This window comes from Triturus cristatus, chromosome 4_2, assembly GCF_964204655.1.
Source record: "Triturus cristatus chromosome 4_2, aTriCri1.1, whole genome shotgun sequence".
Classification (NCBI taxonomy): domain Eukaryota; kingdom Metazoa; phylum Chordata; class Amphibia; order Caudata; family Salamandridae; genus Triturus; species Triturus cristatus.
In genome coordinates, this window is record NC_140586.1 from 491,757,186 (window position 1) to 491,779,977 (window position 22,792).

Sequence of the window (22,792 nt, forward strand, 5' to 3'; positions counted from 1 at the left end):
AATATTAATTTTTAACCCTCGTTCATTCATATAAGTTGCAAACTTCAAGACAGCCCTCTGAAGGCCTATCTTGTTCCGGGACATGATGGCGGCATCATCAGCATAAAGGAGTATTGGGGTCTGAGTTCCTAGAATTTTTGGGTAATCATGCTGTGATTCTATTAAATATTTGCTGATAGAGTTTATGTATAGGGTAAAGAGAAGGGGGGCTAGGATGCACCCCTGTCGTACCCCTCTCTTGATAGGAAATTTATCAGAGCACTCGCCTGTATTTCCGTAGCGGACTCTAGCGCCTGCGTCACTATACAGAGTTCTTATAAATACTAGAATGTTAGAATCTAAACCCATTTCAGATAATATGGACCATAGTATCTCATGGTTCACGCAGTCAAATGCGGAACTCAGGTCCACAAATGTAACGAAAAGATTTCCCTTTTTTGCCTGCGTGTATTTTGATAAAACTAAGGCCAAGTTTAGACTCTGTTCTATGGTCCCTTTTCCTGGACTAAAACCATACTGCAAGTGGGATAATACATTATTTTCCTCTGCCCAAAGTTGAATTCTGTTTAAAATTGCCCGTGCTGCTACCTTCATTAAGGCGTCTAGGAGTGAAATTGGTCGGTAGCAGGTGGGGACGTTTCTGTCTCCTTTTTTAAAAATAGGGACGACTATAGCTTCAGACCAAGATGGTGGGAGCCCATGTCGATTAAAATTATTTAAAACATTCGTTAACAGGGGTGCCCAAAGATCGATTTCTGCTTTGTAGACATCAATCGGGACGCCGTCAGGGCCAGGGGCTTTGCCTGAAGGACTATCTTTAATTGCTTTTGTAATCTCCATACAATTGAAAGAGATGCCTATTGGGAATATAATCGGTGGAGTTGTAGGTGGTTGAATGATCACCCCGTCAATCAGGGGGTTACCATAGTCGGGGTTTTCTAATTTATCATATAAGTTTTTAAAGTGATTTACCCAAGTTTCCCCATTAATGGCCATATCTATAACATCTGTCTGGTTTTGCTGTAAATAGGGAGCATTGACCGCTTTCCAGAAAGCTATATTGTCCTTGGATTTAGAGGCTTCAATTAAGGCCGACCAAGCCTCTGTTCTGCTCGATTTTCCCGGCCTTCTTGTGAGGAAAAGATGATTAAATGTGACTTCAGTCTCTTACCATTCAAGTCTAAGGGTTAGAGTAGTGAATGGAGCCTATTTACTAGGCACTTCGACATGATTCTGTGCTCTTCCCCATAGATCAGGAATCGCACACATAGCCTAGGGGATAGATTCGTTAGTATTAGGGATAACCTGTCCTGTAGTGAGGGTATTTCACGGAGCTGTGCTGAATTCAGGCCTGGTAGGCCTCAAACGGGAGAGACTCCATCTTTCTTTCTGCTCCGGCAGCTTGGGATGCTTCTAGGTCAAACGTAATGTTTTAGTTATGAGGTGTTATTCGCTTGGAGAGAACCGGTTCAGGCCGGCCCTTATCGAAGGATTGTATTTTTCTTCATGCCGAAGACACTACATCAGGCCGGCCGGCTGGGAACGTGTCCTTGGTACGGGGAGGTACAAGAATTTGGTGGGCGGCAGGTTACGGGCCGGAATTTTCCATGAGGAAACGCACCTCTATATTACTGAAAGTCTGAGGCAGTTACATGTTCAGTCCGTAGGCGGCATCTAGCCGTTAGCAGTAAAGCTACTACTTATTCCAGGGAAGACAGACGCCATCTTGAAGGTGGAGAAGAACCGAGAGACAAATGCTTTCCTAGCAGAATAGCCAGAGAGGAGAGAGTAGCTGATAAGGAAGAGGTCCCAGTGACTCGGAGAAGGGTGATTCCAGGCGAGCCGAGGCACAGACGAGAAGGGAACCTAGATGACTACTGAGTGCAGGCTACATACTACTAAGGTGATGTCGACCCTTTCTTATTAGAGTGTACAACTTAATCTTTCACTTTTCTTTGCAGGTTATGTGTTATATCGTAATGTTATGTGATTGTGTATGTAATGAGTAATAAAGTATCCAGTTTGTAGAGAACCAACATGTGCTGCGTGTTCTTGTATAAGAGGGTAGCCTATTCTTCTAGTCAGCTGCGGCTACATGAACAGATGTTAACCCTGATCAGGTAAGTGGTAACTGAATAAGGGAAAGAGGAGCCCCTCGAACCTGAGAACAGGCTATGCTCGAACTGGCAATCCTTGTGTGATCTGATGAATAGTGAGACTGATTCCCTTTTTGTATGTTATGGTAACCATAGGATGAACTGTCGTATGAGACTGCCGTCTAGGTAGAGAGGTCTGGGTTCGTATGGGACCGCGAGGCCGCCACTTGTGATACTGTCGTATGGGCAGAGAGGTCTGGATCCGGGTGGGATCGCGAGGCCGCCACTTGTGATACTGTCGTATGGGCAGAGAGGTCTGGATCCGGGTGGGATCGCGAGGCCGCCACTTGTGATACTGTCGTATGGGCAGAGAGGTCTGGATCCGTATGGGATCGCGAGGCCGCCGATTGTGCTGAGACTGCCGTCTGGGTAGAGAGGTCTGGATCCGTATGGGATCGCGAGGCCGCCGATTGTAAGAGGTCTTGGTATGTATAGTAGGAATCCCCTGTCCTTAGGTGATAGATATATGTGGTTGCAGGATTGTAAATAGGTTCTAGGGAGGGGGTAACGTTCTGGCTGGGTTAGTGAGGCTCTGATGAGCAGGTTCTATCTGATCCGAAAACCCAAGCAGAACATTTGGCGTCACGAACCGTTTACGAAACCTGTGTGCGTTGTGGTTGTATCGTGTTTCCTTTTGGTGCGTGCGTGGTTTCGTTTGTATATTATTTCTATATAATTGTTTGTTATTTTCTTTTCTCTTTCTTCTTTTTCTTTTTCTCTTTTTCTTTCTTTTCAAAGATGTTTTCTAGAAAGTCGAAATCTACTTTCAAGTTGCCCGTTGATATTCCCGGCTGGGATTCAACGCCTTATGAAGCCTTAGCCCGTGAGTGGGCTGATTCTACTGGTTTGAGTGAGAATTGGAATTCTTTTTTGGAGCTGGCGGAGCCGGCTAATGTGATTACTTGTTTACAGAAGGCGCCGGTATCTAAGGGTGATGAGCTTCCCGTTTTGGGGCGCAGAGGTTGGATTGTTCTGTCTGCGTACAGAATTCTGCATGAGAGGTTGTTGAAGTTACAGAACTTGCATAAGGATTTGGAAGCGAACTTTTTTGAGATTCAGAATGCTCATACTTTGTTGCGGTGTCAAAATAAGTTGCTTGCTGACAAACTTGAAACGTACCAAACTATTGCCGAGAGGGCGGCTGTGCGAATTGCTCGTTATAAATACAAAAATCGGCGTGGTCGGGTTTCGAAGCGAAAGGTGCGTCTGGTCGTGGCGAAAGCCGGACTGGATTGGAATCCTGATGAATGGGATGGTAATATCTGGAACTCGAGTGATTCTCCTTCCTTGGGTGAGGAGTCTGCCAACCGCGAGTCCTCTCGCTCCGGACGTGATTGTAAGTCTGCTTCTTGCGCCTCTGATGGTGCACCCCGTGATTGCGCTCGTCCTTCGAGCGGGGTCGATGCTTCTTCCACTGATTGTTCCTCTACGTGTACTGGTCGAGCTCCTTGTGATGCTCGTCCCGCGGTCTCGGTGCATCCAGTTTTTCGGCGGAAGGTGCAGCAGGCTCCCGGTGCTCCGAATGGTATTGCTTTAGACTCTTTGGAGGATTTTACTCAACAAGAAATTAGTGATATTTTGCAGCGATTTCGGCAGCGAGCTGGTGAGACCTTACTCACATGGATGGTGCGCCTTTATGAACTGGGCGCTGCTGGCATTATGTTGGATGCTGGCGATTGTTTGAAGTTTTGTTCCTTGAGTTCGGATTCTACTGTACAGGATCATTTTCGTAACTTTAATGGTGGTGGTCAAATTTCTTTGCTTCAATTGGCGACTGAGGGTTGTAATCAAAAATATCCTACTGAGTCTGACTGGCCTATGAATGACAAAGCGTGGTATACTTTGCGCGATGCTGCGCAACGTCTCAAAGAGGAGGTGATGAAAACGGCGATTTTTCTAAATACTGCCGACAGGTTGCTTGATGGTTTCTTGACATCTTCTGTGCGGAATCGTATTATTCGTTCTTCCCCTGTTGCTTATAAGCAGGTCATGATGACTTTATTGATTAATCAGACTGGTAACATGTTATCTGTGGAATATCATCCTTAGACGAAACACGTGTTGGCTTCTGTTTTATCGTATGAAAGCTGTTCCTTTATGACCCGATGAATCGGAAATAAACACTTTGGTCTATAAAAGTCAAATATGGACTCGAATTCTTACTGAACATTAAGGTGTTTATTATTTAAACAAGTCTCCTGAGAATCAATGCCAAAGCCGTGACTTCAAGAGACCTCAATAAGAAGATGCAGATTGGACAAAGCATTTATCTATTAACATATTAATCTGCGATCTTCGAATTATTCCCATGATTTCAAATTGAAGGTCCTGATATATTCAGTTTGCTCAGGGAACTAATTGTTTTTATGTTATCTGTGGTGCTGGAATCGGTACGCCAACTCGGTGAGTTGGGTGAGTGGTTTAAACCTGAACGGCAGTCCCGGCCTGACACTCGTACTCCTGGTGACAATAAACTTACTAGACGTGATATGTTTCTTGGTCTTATGGCCGATGGTGTGCGGAAGGAGGACATTGATGGTGAGACTACTTCTCGTTTGTGGGAAATGTTTCGCAAACGTGGCTTGGATCGAAAGGAGGGTGCCCGGCGTGTTCGGACGACTGAGTGTGATCGTGGTTTTTCTGACGGTAGCGGTGATGACGACCGCCGTGGGCGCTCTGATCGTCGTGATGATCGACGTTATGTACGTGATTTGTCCCCCCGTCGTGAGAGAGACAGGGAGAGAGAGGGGGAAAGAGAGAGGGGGAGAAATGATTATGTTAACAGCAGACGTAGAGATGATAGGGATCAATCCCCTGAGTTGAGAAGGAGAGAGGATCGACACATATTGGCCGATCGAAACCCGCAGTACAATGCAGAGAACAGTAATCCATTTCGTAATGGAAATGGATATGAACAGGAGGTATCGATACCTGGGAAACGTGAGAGTCTTTATCCTGATTTATCCTGGTACACAGAACACAGTAAAAAGGACTAAGAAATAGGTCAAGCTCCAGTACACAGATGGGCTCACAGAGATAATAGACCCTATGTAGATATTGATATTTATTGGAAACATCGTAATATCCAAAGGGCCCGAGCATTGGTAGATACAGGAGCGGAGGCCACTCTTATTCATGGAAAATCAAAGAAGTTTAAAGGTCAGCCTTTTACAATTACCGGATTAGGTGGAAAGGAAACTCCCGCAGTTCAAACTTTACTTGAAATGAGAATAGGTAGAATTCCTAGAAAAGAATACTCTGTATTAGTGGTGCCACTCTTAGAATTCATAATTGGAATTGATATTTTGAAAGGAATGACTTTGCACTTAGATGATGGATGTTACCAATTTGGAACTAAACATTATATATCGTCCAGGCCTGTACGGGTTGGTCGTTTAAGAATGCCCCCCATAAAAGTTCCCCAGGCGACAAAAGTGGTTTGTCAGAAACAGTATCGTATTCCAGGTGGTCATGAAGAGATTAGTACCACTATTCAGGAGTTGGTGGATGCAGGAGTTATAACTCCAGTTACTTCTGCTTGGAATAATCCTGTTTGGCCTGTACGTAAGAGTGATAATTCTTGGCGCATGACTGTTGATTATCGAGAATTGAATAGAGACACACCCTCTTTGACTGTTGCAGTACCGGATGTTATTACCCTAATTGAAAGAATCCAAAAACATCCAGGTACATGGTATGCGTCCATTGATATTGCTAATGCTTTCTTTTCGATTCCGATTGCCCCTGAGTGTCAGGAACAATTCAGTTTTACGTGGAACGGGCGTCAGATGACGTTTAGAAGTCTTCCCCATGGCTATGTGCATAGTCCTACGATATGTCACCGGCTGGTGGCAGAGCATCTGGCTGAGGTACCGGTTCATCCGCAAATTCAGATATGTCACTATATTGATGATATTTTGATCCAAGGCGAATCACAAGAGGAAGTTCAGACCCAATTGGATAGAGTCATTGAGTGCTTGCGTGAGAAAGGTTGGGAAATCAACCCGGATAAATTACAAGGTCCGTCCCAGGCTGTGAAATTTTTGGGTATTAATTGGCATGAAGGGCACCGAGAAGTGATCCCTCAGGTTAAACAGAAAATTCTTGATTTTGCAGTTCCGAGGAATAGGAAAGAAGCCCAAAGCTTCATTGGTTTATTTGGCTTTTGGCGCCAGCATATTTCTCATTTGAGTCAAATATTGGCCCCTTTGTACCAGGTCACTCGTAAAAAGAATGCATTTGAATGGGGGAAACCACAGCAAGATGCGTTCAGTCTGGCAAAAGAAGCAATTCAGCATGCTCTGGATTTATGGCCTGTATGTGATGGTGAGGTGGATTTGAATGTGTCTGTACAAGGCCTTTATGCGAATTGGAGTTTGTGGCAGAAACAAGGCAGGAGTAGAGTACCGTTAGGTTTCTGGACCAAAAAGTTACCTGATGCTGGTCAGCGTTATACACCTTTTGAGAAACAGTTACTTGCATGTTATTGGGCTCTGGTGGATACCGAGCAATTGACTTTGGGGCATGATATAGTTTTGCGACCTGAAATTCCTATCATGCAGTGGGTTATGAGTTCGCCGAAAACTCACCGAATTGGACACGCTCAAGAGGCGAGTGTGATTAAATGGAAATGGTATATACAAGACAGGGCACGTGTGGGACAAAAAGGAGTTGCATCTTTGCATGAGCAGGTGGCACGAGCGCCATCAACTGAGACTGAGAGTGAATGTTCCGTACCTTTAGTACAGGAGTCTCCTGTTAAGTGGGGTAAACCTTTTGATGATTTGTCCGCAGAGGACAGAAACCATGTCTGGTTTACGGATGGTTCAGCAAGGTTCATAGGGACGAAACGGCATTGGAAGGCAGTGTCCTATAATCCGATCACACAAAAATTGCTGAGTACAACTGGTGAGGGTAAGAGCAGTCAATTTGCTGAACTCTATGCTGTTTATCAAGTTCTGAAACAAGAGTTACCTGGCACATGTCATATTTTTACCGATTCTTGGTCTACTGCCAATGGACTGGCAGTTTGGTTACCGACTTTGCATTCCCATAGTTGGAAAATCCATTCAAAAGAACTGTGGGGAAAAGAATTATGGCAGGAGATTTGGGAAATGCTCCCACAGAGTACTGTTACAATCTTCCATGTGGATGCTCATACCCCGATAGACTCTCTTGACAAATTCTTTCATAATATTGCAGATGAGAAATCTAAAATTGCTGAGGCAGTGGTGGACACGCAAGATTCTGATATTGCGGGATTGGCGAAATGGGCCCACCAGAAAGCAGGACATTTTGGAGAGAAAGCCACTAGCAGGTGGGCTGCTGATCGAGGAATTTATATTCCCCTAGATTTAATCAAAAATGTTATTCTACATTGTCCCATTTGTCAGCATATCAGGCAGCGCAAAGTGCCCCAAATTGTTAAAGGTCATTTACATCGCGGGAAATTGCCCGCTCAAATTTGGCAGATTGATTACATTGGTCCACTTCCTATGAGTAGGAATTGTCAATATGTTTGCACCATTGTTGATACATACAGTGGCCTGTTGGTGGCCCTTCCCTGTAAGCAAGCTACCCAATTGAATACTATTAAAACATTGGAATTGATTATGATGTATTATGGTGTGCCATTCCAAATTCAATCTGATAATGCATCCCATTTTCGTGGAAGATTGGTACAGGAATTCTGTGTGGAAAACAATATTGAATGGGTGTTTCATATACCATATTATCCACAGGCCTCGGGTCTTGTGGAGAGGTTGAATGGCCTGCTGAAAGACCAATTGCGCAAATTAACAGATGACAAGTATAAGAATTGGCGAGACTTTTTGCCTCAAGCGTTATTGATTTTAAATAACCGTCCTTTTCTAAATGCTGAATCCCCACTTATGCGTTTGTTTCCTCCGAATGTTGATGCTAAGCCCAATGAAATCAGAGAGACTGTGATGTACTGGGAGATTACTCCCGGAGCTTTGGCTCCATGTAGAGCGACCCCAGGGTCGGCAGGTTTAGACCTGCATGCCATGGATGACACCGTTATAAAAAGTAAGGATCGGGTCATCATTGAAACTGGTGTTGGTGTTCATATACCAACTGGAAATTTCGGATTAATCGCCCCTAGATCGGGGCTGGCTGTAAAAGGCATTCAGGTGCTTGGAGGAATCATTGATAGTGATTATCAGGGAGAGATTAAGGTGCTCCTGCTGAATAGCAGTGAGGTTGACTTACTGATACATCAAACTGACCGAGTGGCTCAATTGCTAATAATGCCTGTTTTCAGTGGTGAGATGACAAAAGGCACTGCCCCAACGTTGCTAACTGTACGAGGCCAGAAAGGTTTTGGCTCCACGGATAATCCTGGGGCCAGAGTTTGGGTGCAGTCGCCTAAGAATCCCCCTGAACAAGCAGAAGTCATTGCGACCGGTCAAGACAACACCATTTTAGTTATGAGACCAGGGAAAGATAGCTGGGAACCAGTCCCGGCTGACAAATGTTACTTACGAGAATGAATAATGCCTGTATTTGATTCTCTTTCAGATCATTCTTTGGACTGTTGCTGCAGGATGTGTCGGCGTTGGACTCCTTTTGGGCTGGTACGACGAGAAAGGAGGGATCCCTGAGTTGAGAACCCGAGTGTCGCGTTCCTTCGCTGCGTGGGATTCGTCGTTGAACTTTTGGATTACATTAGCCAAGAAAGTAACTAAAGCCCCTCATTTCTGCTTGACACCGATGAGATCGGTGACGGATATTCTAGCAACTTGTTTAGTTGCTGTCCCTGCTTCATTGGAGACTTTGACTCATATTTTTAATTTATCAAATGCTCGCCCCAATGTTCTTCTGGGCGATTTCGCTGCCCATGAGTATTGCCCCTTGTGTACTGTACTGTCAGACCTGATACCCCCCATCCAGTCCCAAATAGTTACCTATAATATCACACAAGGTGATTTGTGTTTTTTCCTTACTTGTGATCCTAGCGCGATTTCTGAATGTATGCGTTTAAAATTGAAAGGTGCCACTTCATTCACCGCTCATGAACAAACTTTGTGCCTTCAAAGGACACCGAAAACATGTACTTCTGTTCAGAATAACATGACTTGCAAGAGTATGGTAGTTACCCCCAGTCACTATCGCACGATGTTACTACCTGCCGGATGGCTTTTCTCATGTGGTAATACTTCCTGGCCATATATCCCCGCAAATATTTCTGGAGGCCCTTGTGCCATTACTAGACTGAGTTTACTAATGTTTTCTCCACATCCGAATGCCAACTCTCGTGTGATTCGAGATACAGTGAGGTTACAGGAGGATTGTGACTCATCTTTGCATTTATATTCCAAGTCTGAATACTTTAGCCTGGCTATTTCAATTGTTGGTGTTCCTGCTTTGGCAGTTTATAATGCCAAATCTATTGGGAAAATGGCCTGCTGGATGGTAAAATCCATCAATCATACTTCTACAGTCCTGTCTGACATGCTATTAGACGCCCAGGGTGAACGTAAGGCTATCTTGCAAAATCGAGCGGCCATTGATTATCTTTTGCTTAAACATGAACACGATTGTTCTGATTTTGAGGGTCTTTGTTGTTTTAACTTGTCGGATCATACAAAATCCATTCAAGCTCACATTGACAAATTACATGACTTGACAGAAGAAGTTAGAAAACACATTGACCAGGGCTGGTTTGACTGGCTCTTTAATTGGTTACCTGATTTACATATGTTACGTCAAATATTAGGAGGTATTCTGATTACTATCGGCATTTTGATTTCTATCTGTTGCTTTATTCAGTGTATTCCTTCACTACTTCAATTCTGCACACCTGGTACTAGACATAGATCAGTTAGTCTTGTTTCATATTATTCTTCCACAGATATTAGTTCCGTTTAATGAATGTATAATAGACTGAAGTCAAGGGTGAAATGTTCTGCTCGATTTTCCCGGCCTTCTTGTGAGGAAAAGATGATTAAATGTGACTTCAGTCTCTTACCATTCAAGTCTAAGGGTTAGAGTAGTGAATGGAGCCTATTTACTAGGCACTTCGACATGATTCTGTGCTCTTCCCCATAGATCAGGGCTCGCACACATAGCCTAGGGGATAGATTCGTTAGTATTAGGGATAACCTGTCCTGTAGTGAGGGTATTTCACGGAGCTGTGCTGAATTCAGGCCTGGTAGGCCTCAAACGGGAGAGACTCCATCTTTCTTTCTGCTCCGGCAGCTTGGGATGCTTCTAGGTCAAACGTAATGTTTTAGTTATGAGGTGTTATTCGCTTGGAGAGAACCGGTTCAGGCCGGCCCTTATCGAAGGATTGTATTTTTCTTCATGCCGAAGACACTACATCAGGCCGGCCGGCTGGGAACGTGTCCTTGGTACGGGGAGGTACAAGAATTTGGTGGGCGGCAGGTTACGGGCCGGAATTTTCCATGAGGAAACGCACCTCTATATTAGTGAAAGTCTGAGGCAGTTACATGTTCAGTCGGTAGGCGGCATCTAGCCGTTAGCAGTAAAGCTACTACTTATTCCAGGGAAGACAGACGCCATCTTGAAGGTGGAGAAGAACCGAGAGACAGATGCTTTCCTAGCAGAATAGCCAGAGAGGAGAGAGTAGCCGATAAGGAAGAGGTCCCAGTGACTCGGAGAAGGGTGATTCCAGGCGAGCCGAGGCACAGACGAGAAGGGAACCTAGATGACTACTGAGTGCAGGCTACATACTACTAAGGTGATGTCGACCCTTTCTTATTAGAGTGTACAACTTAATCTTTCACTTTTCTTTGCAGGTTATGTGTTATATCGTAATGTTATGTGATTGTGTATGTAATGAGTAATAAAGTATCCAGTTTGTAGTGAACCAACATGTGCTGCGTGTTCTTGTATAAGAGGGTAGCCTATTCTTCTAGTCAGCTGCGGCTACATGAACAGATGTTAACCCTGATCAGGTAAGTGGTAACTGAATAAGGGAAAGAGGAGCCCCTCGAACCTGAGAACAGGCTATGCTCGAACTGGCAATCCTTGTGTGATCTGATGAATAGTGAGACTGATTCCCTTTTTGTATGTTATGGTAACCATAGGATGAACTGTCGTATGAGACTGCCGTCTAGGTAGAGAGGTCTGGGTTCGTATGGGACCGCGAGGCCGCCACTTGTGATACTGTCGTATGGGCAGAGAGGTCTGGATCCGGGTGGGATCGCGAGGCCGCCACTTGTGATACTGTCGTATGGGCAGAGAGGTCTGGATCCGTATGGGATCGCGAGGCCGCCGACTGTGCTGAGACTGCCGTCTGGGTAGAGAGGTCTGGGTTCGTATGGGACCGCGAGGCCGCCACTTGTGATACTGTCGTATGGGCAGAGAGGTCTGGATCCGGGTGGGATCGCGAGGCCGCCACTTGTGATACTGTCGTATGGGCAGAGAGGTCTGGATCCGTATGGGATCGCGAGGCCGCCGATTGTGCTGAGACTGCCGTTTGGGTAGAGAGGTCTGGGTTCGTATGGGACCGCGGGCCGCCACTTGTGATACTGTCGTATGGGCAGAGAGGTCTGGATCCGTATGGGATCGCGAGGCCGCCGATTGTAAGAGGTCTTGGTATGTATAGTAGGAATCCCCTGTCCTTAGGTGATAGATATATGTGGTTGCAGGATTGTAAATAGGTTCTAGGGAGGGGGTAACGTTCTGGCTGGGTTAGTGAGGCTCTGATGAGCAGGTTCTATCTGATCCGAAAACCCAAGCAGAACAGCCTCTTTCTTTAGAGTCTGTTTCCTAGTTTTTATGGCCAAATTGTACAGTTTTCTGGCTTTACTGATCTCAGCGGGTGATTTGATAGTTTCATGCAGAGCCCTTTTTAGAGCTTGAAGAGCTTTAGTGCAATTTTTATCAAACCAACCATGGCCAATTTTAGTGTTAGATTGATGCTCTCTAGTTAGTAATTTTTTAAGTTCAAATTGAATTTTTAAAAAGGGAGTCGAAAGTACTGATGACTCCTCTGTTTCTGTCAGACAGGCAAGTATATCGGGTAGGCTGGATCCCATTAAAGTATGTAGAAAAACGGCGGGATTAACCCTATCCCATTTTATAGAATAGCCATTTTTTGTGGCTAAGTTTATATTGGGATGGTATTTGGGCGTATCTACAGGGATCTCCTGAGTCTTTCTAATTTTAAGATTAAAGGCAATTGGGTAGTGATCACTGAAGAAAACATTAAGTGTTTCCCAGGCAATGACTAATCCTTCATCGGATGGAGATATAAGGGTAAAATCAATGGTCGAATTGCATCCCCGCCCATGAAAAGTTGGTTTAAAGGGAGTATTTGGGATGCAAAGTTCGTTAATAAAACACAAGTTAAAATGGAAAAGCATGTAATTAAGAGTATCGCCCAGTTTTGAATGAACAAAATGAGTTGGGTTGTCATCCTTATGTTTACCAAGGCCGCAAATGCCATTGGAAGCATGTGGGCAAATAGTGCAATTGAAGTCGCCCAGCCAGATCAACGCCAACTCATCTTTTTTCTGGGTCTTGATAGCATTGACACTCGACATAAGATTATCGATCTCGCTTTCTAGATTGCTGCTGGGGATATTATTATAAAAGTTTATGAGGGTTAGAAATTTTTCCCGCCCCCAACTAACATTTAAAAGCTGGTAGTACTCAGTGAATATATGTCTCAATACCTTTATACCCTGCGTTATTGAAACGTATATGGTCAAACCTCCTTTATTTCTCCCCTGTAAGGTTATTTGTGCAGGTGCATGGAAGGTCTGGTATCCTGGGATGTGGAGTTCGTCTGTAGCCCATGTTTTCTGGAGGCAGATAAAGCTATAACAAGTAACTATATCTAGCCAAGGTTGGTGCGATATTTTATTTGAGAGGCCTGCAACGTTCCATGAGATGATGTTATCAGCATCCCCTATTTCCCTCATGAAAGGAGCATTTTTATTTTTAGCTCTGGTTTTGGTAGTTTGGGGGAGAGGGGGGCTGGGGTGGGCTGGGCAATCACAATTTGAAGTAGTCGGAGGGTGTAATTTATCGCCGCTAGTTTGTGGCTGATCAATAGGTGCCACATAAATTGGGGTTCCCATATTGCAAGTATTAACAGTGTCCATTCCAGGATAAGAAGTGGCAGCATGTATATCAAGTATCAAAATGGGAGCTCCACATAGATCAAGTTCCAAGCTAGGTTCCATCTGTCAATCAGGGTCTTCTAGATCTGTAAGGGCCTCAAAACGGTTTGTGACTGGTACAGACCAGGTTGAGTACTGGGGTAAGTTGTGTTTGTGCTGATGTTGATAGAAAAAAGGCCTATCTGGAAAGGGTGAAAAAGAAGGAGAAGCATTCCAGGGACTAAAATTTCTGGGATGTTGGAACAGAGGGACAGAATTAACAGATCTTGGATATTGGAGTGCTGGAACTGTTCTGGTGTTTCTAGGCGGCCTACCGATGGGAATGTTACCTTGGAGGGTGAGGAGGGATAGAGGGTAGAAGTAACTCAAAACACGAGTAGATATTCCTTCCACTCCTCTTTCTAAAAACCAATCCGCTATGTAAGTAACTACTTTCTGATCTTTAAAGTTTATAGTCACAATGTCACCCTCTATGTCTTTAGGCCTACACCCAAGCCAAGTCAGCCTTCGCACAAATAAAATCTCACCGTTAAGGTCTGGGGGCAGAGGTCTGTTCTTACTTAGCCAATATATTACTTTGTTCTTAAGTTCCACAAACCCCTCCTTCTTTCCTGGACTTAATTTTGGCACACCCGTAAGTATGATAACGTAAGGGGCAGACTCAGGTGGTAAGTCAATATACTCGTCCATTCTGTCAAAAGACTGTTGTAAATTTGGCGCCCTGGAGATGCTAGTGTTTTTCCCTTCTAGTGTGTTTTGCGGGACTGCTTTTTCCCTCACTTCTAGAGAGGTGGACACATTTTCAGAAACAGCTAAGATAGCTGGAGGCTGGGTGTTTGTTTCATTAGACAATGGGACATTTCTTCCAAATGTCATATCTGCTGGTTTCCTCTGGTCATCAGTTGTTTGAAAAATAACCAGATCTTTCAGTAAAGAACCATTTGAGGAAGATATGGCTGTTAGGGTGTCTAGTTGCTCGGTTAGCCTTTTTATTCTCTCAGAGAGAGGTAGAAGGAGTGACTTCACAAGATGTTCGAGTCTCTGGAATAGACCGTCATTGGGGTCAGGCACAGAAGGAAGCGCAGTGTCTTTACATTTTGAAGGGCTGGGGAGTAACCTCGGTGCTTTAGAGCGACTACCTTTCTTTTCAGGGTTGCCACAGGTCTGGGATTTTTTGAGGGATTCATTTTCCTAGTAGGCCTTGATTTTATTTTAGAAGGCGTATTCGGTAGATCCCCTTCCACAGCGGAATGTGGGGAAGGGTTCAAACTTGTATTAATGATAATTAAATCCCTTGAAGAGTCTGCTGTCGGCGGCAGATCCTGAAGAAGTAGTGGAATACCCGGGTCATTAGTTGAAGCAGAGGTATTGACCACATTGTGTGTTACAGGTGTAGGAGACGAAATCAATTGAATAGTACCCAGAGAGGAGCGTTTATCAGAGGGTAAACCATGGGACATGCGGCGTTCCGTGTCCACTATTTCATTGTCCAACTTAGAAACAGCTTTGGCCAGAAAATGATCAAGTGTCCCTTTCCGTGGGCCTCACGCTAGTGTTATCTTGCCTTTGAGTGGTTGTATAGGCGGAGTTACAGGCATACTTTAAATGTAGGCATAAACAGTAGAAGGGCACAAATATACGCGTACTGTGAACACAGGGATTACAAGGTTCAAGGTGTTTGCCACACAGTGCGTAGCTAGTACTGTGATGTGTCTTACTTACAGGAACCAAGGGGGGTGGCCCAGCCCGGCCTCCTCCGGCCCCAGACGGCCACAGACGGTCCCGCCCTTGTCCCGGGATTCTCCCGGCGCCACCCGTGCGCGTCCCGCGAGGCGGGAGTCAAAGCCGGTTTTTGTGCGCCTCCTGGCGCGAAAAGACGTCGGCGGCGGCAACTTCCTGCCGCTAGGGTCTCTAGGAGTTGAAGTCCTGGGACCGCGCCGCGGCCGCTGAAGATGTGGGAGCGGCGGCGGGAGTCCGGTCAACCAGGGCGCCGGGCACTTGTTGGAGAGAAGGTCAGCGTGTCACCACCACGGCCCAGGGAAGGTATGTAGACTGCCCGCTCAGCCGGAGTCAAAGCCGGTTTTTGTGCGCCTCCTGGCGCGAAAAGACGTCGTCGGCGGCAACTTCCTGCCGCTAGGGTCTCTGGGAGTTGAAGTCCTGGGACCGCGCCGCGGCCGCTGAAGATGTGGGAGCGGCGGCGGGAGTCCGGTCAACCAGGGCGCCGGGCACTTGTTGGAGAGAAGGTCAGCGTGTCACCACCACGGCCCAGGGAAGGTATGTAGACTGCCCGCTCAGCCGGAGTCAAAGCCGGTTTTTGTGCGCCTCCTGGCGCGAAAAGACATCGTCGGCGGCAACTTCCTGCTGCTAGGGTCTCTGGGAGTTGAAGTCCTGGGACCGCGCCGCGGCCGCTGAAGATGTGGGAGCGGCGGCGGGAGTCCGGTCAACCAGGGCGCCGGGCACTTGTTGGAGAGAAGGTCAGCGTGTCACCACCACGGCCCAGAGAAGGTATGTAGACTGCCCCTACATACCTTCCCTGCATATTTGCATAATATTCCTTTTGTGTTGGGGACACAGGAACAATGTTAACGAATCAAACACAATCAATTGTTGTTAGCTTAATGCACAATTAGCAATTTTTTCAGATTGAATACCGTCTATGCAGCAAAATGGACTCAACACAGTTCAAACTAAAAATAGTGCAAAATGACAGATTGGAATTTTGCGTAACCGCATGTAATTTTGCGTCATTGTTTGGGCATTTTGAGTAATTTCCACAAAGGAAAGTATGTGAATTTTGTCCAGGCTTATTTATTTTGAATAACACAATTACAACTTGTATTTTATATGCCCTAATGTGCACTCACTATCTACTTTGTATTCACCTGACAAAATAGGGAGTACACAATCATTAAAATATCCCTAAACAATATGTTCACTTGCATTTATTTATTTCAGTCCTAAGCATATTTTTAAACATGTTTCTTTACAGCATAGAGTCAATAAAAGTTCAACGAAAGGAAAAATATATGGGCCCAGATATATACAGAATGTTCGAGACACAGACCAGCAAGAAAATGAGCTGCGCTGAGTTAGAGGGAGAGAGCAGAACTGCACCATATGTAATATATAATATGATGTGGTGGTGCTCTGCTCTTTACCAGTGTAGGCGCACTTTTGGCTACCAATCCAAACCAGATACCCTTGCGCCATAGTGGAAGGGTGTCTGATTGTGGGAAGGAAAGGTTTTAGATTGGAAGGATTCCCTTTCAGAGCCAAAGCTATTCTTTAAGGTGTTTCCCACTTTGTACGTGTGCTGTGCAATACAGCACACAAGAAAAAGTTAGAAAAACATAGAGAAATGAAAACCTTTCTTCTTATTACTACTGCCTTGAGGAGGCATAGGATTTTGGCCCAAATCCATATCTACAATACATTTTAGTAAGGCATTTGCATCAAAAACCCATGGGTGGCTGCATGGGAACCCCCATGCACCACATCCCTTTGACGCAAAGTAATGCAAGGCATCGTATTGTGAAGCTTTGCGTTACTTTTTTAACACTTCATTGCAAATTACAATTTGTTTTGGATTTAAAATTACACCATAACACTTAGGGGTATATTTACAAGCACCAGCGCCACGCTGTTGTGCTAATGTTGCAAAAGTGACATATGGCCATTTAGCATCTAGAAAATAGACTCTAGCTGTCCTAGCGTCAATTTTGTGCATCTAACTGGAAAGAAAATACAAAAACGATGTTACAGTTACCTGAAAGCAGCTAGAGTCCCAGGGGAAGAGGAAGTTACAGTTCAAGTTCATTCAGGAGGAAAATTAGATCTTAATCATGGAGGTGATGGAGTACTAACACCAGCTCTTTGTCAGCTCCAAAATGTCTTGGGGAGGAAAAAGGCCATATGGCAGACCATAATGGGGAAGGGGAACAGTGTTGCCAAAGTCAAGAGGACTGTGAGTGACTGTAAAAAGCGCTGGCACGATTGCAAGTGCAGGAAAAAGGAAAATCTGGCAACCAATCTAAAGATCGCATTGCAGAATGGAGGTGGTAGTCCAGTGCCCCAGGAGGAGCTGGATCCCTTGGAGGAGCAGGTGTCTGCTGTCATCTCTGAAGAATCAGTAGTTGGAGTTGCGGGACAGGACAGTGCTGGCTATTACAAACTACACCTGCAACAGGGTAAGTTGCAACAAGGGGAAATGTGGGTAACTAGGTCATGTCGTGCTGTGCAGGTAGCTATGTTCCAGCACTCTGCGACACTGTCTGCAGGCAAGAGAGTAGGATGTTGGGTCATCTGTGAATAATTATGATATCAATGGAAGGCTGATAAGCATTTTGCTACCTTACGTCAAACGATATCTACAAGATACGGAGCATTCCTGTCCTTTCTGCCAACACTGGTGCACAAACAGCAGACGTCCACCAAAGCAGGCACCCTTGCCCCATGGTGCTAGCCAGCCAATAATGCATCAGCATAGTGGAAAGCATAAGGATGCATTGTATTGTTGAAACAACAGCGTAACCCTGCACTTTTGTAATCACAAATTTTGGCACGGCAAGATAGTTTGTGGTGCTGCGCTGCACTACATGTGTTTGAAATATGACCCTCTGTCTCACCTGGACCTATACACATTAACGTAACCTGCAAATCCATAGCATAGAATTGGTTTCTCGGAGGAGAAACAACACACCTGAGGGTGTTGGGATATGTGGGCCATGGAAATTACCTACACATAGGGACATTTCAAGAGCCACATCCATAGTAGCCTAGATGAAACTACATTGAACACATCTGTCCTGGCATGCAGGGTCAGAGCACACAGGTGTGAGCTGCCAAGGTAAGGACCACTTGAACTCCTCTCATCTACTATATATGTCTGGGTGTGGTGGAAAATGCAAGTAATGTACACCAGTGGACCATGGGGCATATTTACAGTGAAATGGCACAGCACATCGATGAAACAAATCGGCTGTGCTGAGCTGCATCATTTAAAAATGCAGGGATGGGCCATATTTACAGGAATAAGTGCCACCCCTGTGCTCACCCCTGCACAGGTACAAAAAGAGCAGCCATGCCCTAACACAGGCACTGGCAAGGATAGACAATTAGAGGAGAATGGATCACTTGTACCTGTATTACAACCAGGGTCTGGCATATTGACCATCTTAAAAACCCCTCGATCACATACAGGAGTGGTGGAGCAGATTATATACTGCTCCACCACTCCTGTACGTGATTGAGGGTTTTTTAAGATGTTTTGAAGCCCTCCCTTGGCTTCTTCGTGAGGATCACGAGATCCCTTCTACACTCAAACTCAAATCTCAAGTGAATTTCAGAAAAAATGTTGTGAGAAGTTGGCCTGGTATATGATGCTCACTAGTTAAAGTGATCACCTTGTACCATGCCAAGCAAACCTTATGGTGTGGTTGTAAGTCAACCTTTTCGGACTAGCTGCCCTTGTGGTAGCATAGGCTAAGCAGTCTTTGAGGCTAAACTCGTGAAGCGTGTTAAGCCAGCTGTTTTACCAAATGTAACCCCCTTTTATACCAATGAAAGGACACCACACAGATATATATTCAAAATATATATGTATTTATTTCTCAAAGTAACCCCTAGTCTCTTTATGAGCACAGGAGCACAAATCGTCAAACAAGATTACAGTAGAATACACAGAAGTTGCACTTTATATGGATAGGCCCTGGTGGCCACTCGAACCATATACTAAAATAGTGGTATAAGTACCACGAACAGAAAAGGGAAAAGGCCTAGGGCCTCTAGAATCGCTGGGCCTACAAGGAGCTAACGTCAGTTAGTGACCAGGAGGTCCACGGGTGGCGTGTGCAGAGCAAATAGTCACACGCGTGCTCCCATAGGTTTCAATGGGTGCGTAAAAAGTACAAAGTTACTGCAAAGAGGATCTTCCGGATGGACTAGGAACTCAAGATTTGGAACACAGGCACTAGAGATGTAATACTACACTTGGGCACAGGTGTGCCAGCTTTACCTCACCCACAGGAAGCGGGTGCATAGGCCTCGAAGTGCGTCGGGTTTCTTCTATCTGTTCAGTGGAGCCTGAAGACAAAGATGCTGCAGGCGGTCGGTCCGGGAGAGATGCAGTGGATCCAAGAGTGGATCGGAGATGTTGAAGACCTGTAAGCAGAGGGGACAGTGTTCACAGTCACTAGCCAGTGACCAGCGTGGCACCAGGTGGGTACCAGGCAATGTCGGGTGCAAACAGGAAGAAAGGTGTAGCTTGTCTCTGCCGCCACGTGGTCCCTGGAGGTCGACGACGTCCAGGAGTCGGTTCACGAGCTGTCCCACGCAGGTTCTCGCTGTCGGCGGTGTCGGCGACTTGATCGAAGCAAACAAGCCTTGGCAAAAGCAATTGTTGTAGGAGATGAAATAAGCTGATGGTTCTGACCAGCAAGGTCAGAAGGACTGCTCCTTTGGAGGGGAGCAAGGGCCAGTCTGGAGCAACCAGACCAGCGGTGTATTTCTTGAAGTTCGTCGCCAAGATGGCTACTAGCCAGCGGGCCAGCAACCGGTTAGGCGCGTCGAGTGGCAAAATGCAGAAGGGCCCCACGCAGATCGTGGAGATGCTGGAGGGCTCACCTTTGGTGCAGATGCTGCTCGGGTGTTGGGCTTCTCAGATCCCAAAGCACAACTTGGAGGGAGCCTCGGTTGTTGCACTTGTCAGCTTGTCGTAGTCGTTCCAAGATGGCTGGCTCCACGTGTCTCGGTGCCTCCACGGGTCTCCTCTTTTCAGGGACTGTGGATCGGGCGGTGAGAGGTCTGGAGGTCCAGGTCTTGTCAGTCTCTGGGCTCGGGCTCCGGCGGGAGGCGGCGGCAAAGCAGATGTTGATTCGCTGGATGGTGCTTGCGTTAGCAAGGTGGTCACTCCCTGACCACAGGGGAGATTGGCTTCAGTCCTCTGTGCAGCAGAGCGTCGAAGTTCCCGTCTTCTTCTTAGTGTTAAGTTGATTCCAGGATGTCTGAAGTCTTAGGACACAGCTCCTACCTTTAAGCGGATTCTAGGGGCCGGACTACCTGCTAGGTCCCTCCCTATGGGTGGGACCAGGAAGGGGGGTGGTTACACCCCCGATCCTTTGTCCAGCTCGCCCCAGGCCCAGGACTGGTGTGCCCCAGGACCGGTTTGAACTGGCATATGCACCGAGGCTCCTTGTGAGCCACAGGCATGTCTGGTTTCTTTCAAGCCCTACCTGACCAATACACAAAATCCTGTCTGGGGTGGTGCACGCACCTCCCCTGGCAGGAAACCCTTTGTCCACACCTCCCAAGCTGGAAGGACTCCCAGCAGCAGGAGGGCAGACTTGTGTCTGTGGTGGCAGCATCCATTTTGTGGAGCTGAGGCTATGTCTGATTTTACCCGGGTTTCAGGTACTGTACATGTCGTGTCCCTCTAGAAGGGTGGAATGCTAACCCCGTCGCCAGAATTGGCGAGGGGTTAGTATTCCAATTCGTATGACACCTTACTCGACATGTTTTGATAAAGCCAAACCAAAGATAGCATTTAACCGCGAGGTTCATAATGCACTTAAGAGTATATGGTATGACGATATCTGGAAACAGTAGAAGGACGTTGTTCCGACCACTGCAGACAGGCTCAGCTCATGCCAGAGCACCATCTCACATGGAACCAAGCACTCTGCCTTCAGGATTGTTAAGGCCTGCCATAGGAGTGACTTATAGGTTACCAGGTGTCCCATTTAAGGTTAGGTATAGGTATACTACACCTAAGTAAGAGGTGATTACACCAACTTACCCCAGCTGAGTGATCAGCCAGTTGTGTCAGATTGTTAGGCCAAGCCTGGGGTGGCATAATACATGCTGCAGCCCCTGGCAGGCCTTGGGTACACCAATGCCCTGGGTACCTAGTGTACACTGGTACAGGGGCTGACAGGGTGATCCACTTCCAATTGGTTATGCACCTAGGGTGCATAGTTTTAATTTAGTAGAGAGAACAGCAGGCTGGGGGTCTGATTGGCAGGCCCACAGCCTCAATATGTCAAAAACCAGTGAAGCAAAAAGCAAAAATTTGGGGTGACCATAGGATAGCAGACCCTACTCTCCTACACAACCCCCCCCCCCCAAACGCTGGGACATTAAACTAGCCTTGACCAGTCTCGTCTTCATGTCCTAAGTGGAAGTACCTGGAGAGACCATCTGCATTCCCATGGTCAGTACCTGGCCGGTGCTCCACTGTAAAGTCCATCCCCTGTAGGGAAATGGACCACCTAAGCAGTTTGGGGTTTTCACCCTTCATCTGATTTAGCCACAAGAGGGGCTTATGGTCGGTCTGAATCTTGAAGTGAGTGCCAAACAAGTATGGCCTCAGCTTCTTCAGGGCCCACACCACAGCAAAGGCCTCCCTCTCAATAGCTGACCAATTCTTCTCTCTGGGGGTCAACCTTCTGCTAATAAAAGCAATGGGTTGGTCTTGACCATCTACATTAAGTTGTGACAGCACAGCTCCCACACCCAACTCAGAAGCATCTGTCTGGACAATAAACTCTTTGGAGTAGTCAGGACTTTTCAGGATAGGTGCAGAGCACATGGCCTCCTTCAGGTCATCAAATGCCTTTTGACAGCTTACTGTCCACTGAACCTTTTTGGGCATCTTCTTGGATGTCAGATCATTAAGAGGAGTCACAATGGACCCATAGTTCTTAACAAACTTCCTGTAGTACCCAGTCAAGCCCAAGAAAGCTCGAACTTGAGTCTGGGTGGTTGGAGGGGACCAGTCCTTGATGGATTGTATCTTACTCTCCAGTGGTTGAACTTGGCCTCCACCTACAAGGTGGCCCAAATATACAACCTTACTCTGCCCTATCTGGCACTTAGTAGCCTTGATAGTGAGGCCTGCCCTTTGCAGAGCCTCAAGAGCCTTCTTCAGGTGGATCAGGTGATCCTCCCAGGTGGAGCTAAAGACAGCAATGTCATCAAGATATGCTGCGCAAAAGTCATCCAACCCAGTAAGGACTTGGTTCACCAGCCTTTGGAAGGTGGCCGGTGCATTCTTCAGGCCAAAGGGCATCACCACAAACTGGTAGTGCCCACCTGGGGTTGAGAATGCTGTTTTGGCCTTAGACTCCTCAGCTAATCTGATTTGCCAATAGCCAGCTGTTAAGTCAAATGTGCTCAAAAACTTTGCAGAAGCTAGTTTGTCTATGAGCTCATCTGCCCTTGGAATAGGGTGTGCATCTGTCCTGGTGACAGCATTGAGTCCTCTGTAATCCACACAGAACCTCATCTCTCTCTTGCCATCTTTGGTGTGAGGTTTGGGGACCAGAACCACTGGGCTAGCCCAGGGGCTCTCTGAGGGTTCAATGACACCTAATTCCAGCATTTTATGTACCTCAGCCTTTATACAGTCCCTGACGTGGTCAGGTTGTCTGTAAAGCTTGTTCTTTACAGGCAGACTGTCACCAGTGTCCACCACATGGGTACACCAGTCAGTTTGACTAGGTATCAAGGAAAACATATGTGAAAATG